At 39.0% G+C, this 3637-nt stretch overlaps 1 non-coding gene across 1 annotated transcript; it reads right to left on the bottom strand.

The window, feature by feature from the left end:
* Window positions 1–1027: 1027 nt before the first annotated feature.
* On the bottom strand, window positions 1028–1131 carry LOC127747317 (small nucleolar RNA R71). The gene has a single exon (XR_008009117.1). It is a non-coding gene; the product is annotated as a small nucleolar RNA R71 (small nucleolar RNA).
* Window positions 1132–3637: the final 2506 nt, after the last annotated feature.

Here is a 3637-nt window from a genome sequence, read left to right as displayed (position 1 = left end):
TTATCTTTTTCAAAAATTTGATCTCAAAATATCTTATCTAACTTCTTATCTTCTTATCTTTTCAAATTTGATTTTAATATCTTTTTCAACTAACTAATTAACTTTTTGTTTGTTTCTTATCTTTTTCAAAACCACCTAACTACTTTTTCCTCTCTAATTTTCGAAAATATCTCATCTCTTTTTCAAAATTCTTTTTAAAATTAACTAATTGTTTTAAATTTTAATTTTAATTCTATTTCACCTTTAATTTTCGAAAATCATTAACTGCTTTTCAAAATTAATTTTCGAATTCTCTCTCTCCCATCTTCTTCTATTTGTTTATTTATTCACTAACACTTCTCTTCATCTCAAATCACTACCTCTATCCTTACCCTTGTGTTTGGATTCTCCATTCTTCTTATTCCCTTTCTTCTTCTACTAATAATAAGGAACCTCTTTACTGTGACATAGAGGATTCCTCTTCTTTTTTTTGTTCTCTTCTCTTTAATATGAGCAGGAACAAGAAAAAAAAGGCATTCTTGTTGAAGCTGATCCAGAACCTGAAAGGACTCTGAAGAGAAAACTAAGAGAAGCTAAATTACAACAATCCAAAGACAACCTTGTTGAAATTTTCGAATAAGAAAAAGAGATGGCAGTCGAACCTAACAACAATAATGCAAGAAGGATGCTTGGTGATTATACTACACCTACTTCCAAGTTTGATGGAAGAAGCATCTCAATTCCTGTCATTGGAGCAAACAATTTTGAGCTAAAACCTCAATTAGTTGCTCTAATGCAACAAAACTGCAAGTTTCATGGAATTCCATCAGAAGATCCCTACCAGTTCTTAACTGAGTTCTTGCAGATCTGTGAGACTGTTAAGACTAATGGAGTAGATCCTGAAGTCTACAGGCTCATGCTTTTCCCTTTTGCTGTAAGAGACAGAGCTAGAGCATGGTTGGATTCTCAACCTAAAGATAGCCTGGACTCCTGGGATAAACTGGTCATGGTCTTCTTGGCTAAATTCTTTCCTCCTCAAAAGCTGAGCAAGCTTAGAGTGGATGTTCAGACCTTCAAACAAAAAGATGGTGAATCCCTCTATGAAGCTTGGGAAAGATACAAACAGATGACCAAAAGATGTCCTTCTGACATGTTTTCAGAATGGACCATGATAGATATATTCTATTATGGTCTATTTGAGTTCTCTAAGATGTCATTGGACCATTCTGCAGGTGGATCCATTCACCTAAAAAAAATGCCTGCAGAAGCTCAAGAACTTATTGGCATGGTTGCAAATAACCAGTTCATGTACACTTCTGAGAGGAATTCCGTGAATAATGGGACGCCTCAGAGGAAGGGAATTCTTGAGATTGATGCTCTGAATGCCATATTGGCTTAGAACAAAATGTTGACTCAGCAAGTCAACATGATTTCCCAAAGTCTGAATGGATGGAAAAATGCATCCAACAGTACTAAAGAAGCATCTTCTGAAGAAGAAGCTTATGATCCTGATAACCCTGCAATAACAGAGGTAAATTACTTAGGTGAACCTTATGGAAACACCTATAATTCATCATGGAGAAATCATCCAAATTTCTCATGGAAGGATCAACAAAAGCCTCAACAAGGCTTTAATAATGGTGGAAGAAACAGGTTTAGCAATGGCAAGCCTTTTTCATCATCTTCTCAGCAACAGACAGAGAATTCTGAGCAAAGCACCTCTAACTTAGCAAACTTAGTCTCTGATCTGTCTAAGGCCACTTTAAGTTTCATGAGTGAAACGAGGTCCTCCATCAGAAATCTGGAGGCACAAGTGGGCCAGCTGAGTAAGAAAATAACTGAAACTCCTCCTAGTACTCTCCCAATCAATATTGAAGAGAATCCAAAAAGAGAGTGCAAGGCCGTTGATATAATCAACATGGCCGAACCTAGAGAGGAAGGAGAGGACGTGAATCCCAATGAGGAATACCTCATGGGACGTCTCTCAAGCAAGAAGGAGCTCCCTATTGAGGACCCAAGGAATCTGAGGCTCATATAGAGACCATAGAGATTTCACTAAACCTCCTTCTGCCATTCATGAGCTCTGAAGACTATTCTTCCTCTGAAGAGGATGAAGATATAACTGGAGAGCAAGTTGCTCAATTTCTAGGAGCTATCATGAAGCTGAATGCCAAATTATTTGGTAATGAGACTTGGGAAGGTGAACCTCCCTTGCTCATTGGTGAACTAGATACATGGGTTCAGCAAACTTTACCTCAAAAGAAACAAGATCCTGGCAAATTCTTAATACCCTGTACCATAGGCACCATGATCTTTGAAAAGGCTCTGTGTGACCTGGGGTTAAGAATAAATCTTATGCCACTCTCTGTAATGGAGAAGCTGGGGATCATTGAGGTACAGCCTGCCTTATTCTCATTACAAATGGCAGACAAGTCAGTAAGACAAACTTATGGATTGGTAGAGGACGTGTTGGTAAAGGTTGAAGGCCTTTACATCCCTGCTAATTTCATAATCTTAGACACTAGGAAGGAGGAGGATGAATGCATCATCTTGGGAAGACCCTTCCTAGCCACAGCAGGAGCTGTGATAGATGTTAATAGAGGAGAGTTAGTCCTTCAATTGAATGGGGACTACCTTGTGTTTAAGGCTCAAGGATCTTCTTCTTTAACAATAGAGAGGAAGCATGAAAAGCTTCTCTCAGTATAGAGTCAAACAAAGCCCCCACAATCAAACTCTAAGTTTGGTGTTGAATCCCCACAACCAAACTCTAAGTTTGGTGTTGGGACTATACAACATTGACCTGATCACCTGTGTGGCTCCATGAGATCCACTGTCAAGCTATTGACATTAAAGAAGCGCTTATTGGGAGGCAACCCAATTTTTATTTATCTAATTTTATTTTATCTTCATTGTTCTTTTATGTTTTATTAGGTTCATGATCATGTGGAGTCACGAAAAAATATTAAAATTAAAAACAGAATCAAAAACAGCAGAAAAAAATCACACCCTGGAGGAAGGACCTACTGGCGTTCAACGCCAGTAAGGAGCATCTGGCTGGCGTTCAACGCCAGAACAGAGCATGGATCTGGTGTTGAACGCCAGAAACAAGCAACATCCTGGCGTTCAAACGCCAGGAATGCACCCTGAGGAGAGTGGTGGACGAAATTGTGTTCCTTTTTCCTTGTAATTGGATTTTAGAAATTGGCACTAGTGAACACAACTCCGTTCAACTAACCAGCAAGTGTACTGGGTCGTCCAAGTAATACCTTACGTGAGTAAGGGTCGAATCCACAGAGATTATTGGTTTGAAGCAATCAATATTTATTTTATTAGTCTTAGTTAGGATGTCAACAAGGTTATTTGGATTAAAAGTGAAATTACTGGATTTGATAAAAGAGGGAACAATATTACTTTGATTTGCAGTATTGGGGAATATGTTGGAGTTTTGGAGATGCTTTGTCCTCTGACTTCAACTCTTCCTTGAAATCCTCTTCTCACACGCAGGTTCCTTCCATGGCAAGCTCTATGTAGGGTGTCACCGTTGTCAGTGGCTACTTCCCATCCTCGCAGTGAAAACTATGCTCACGCACTCTGTCACAGTACGGCTAATCACCGGTTGGTTCCCGCTCCTACTGGAATAGAATCACTCTTTTGCGTC

The sequence above is a fragment of the Arachis duranensis genome, chromosome 4 (genome assembly GCF_000817695.3).
Source record: "Arachis duranensis cultivar V14167 chromosome 4, aradu.V14167.gnm2.J7QH, whole genome shotgun sequence".
NCBI lineage: Eukaryota > Viridiplantae > Streptophyta > Magnoliopsida > Fabales > Fabaceae > Arachis > Arachis duranensis.
This window is presented reverse-complemented; position numbering and strand designations above follow the sequence as displayed.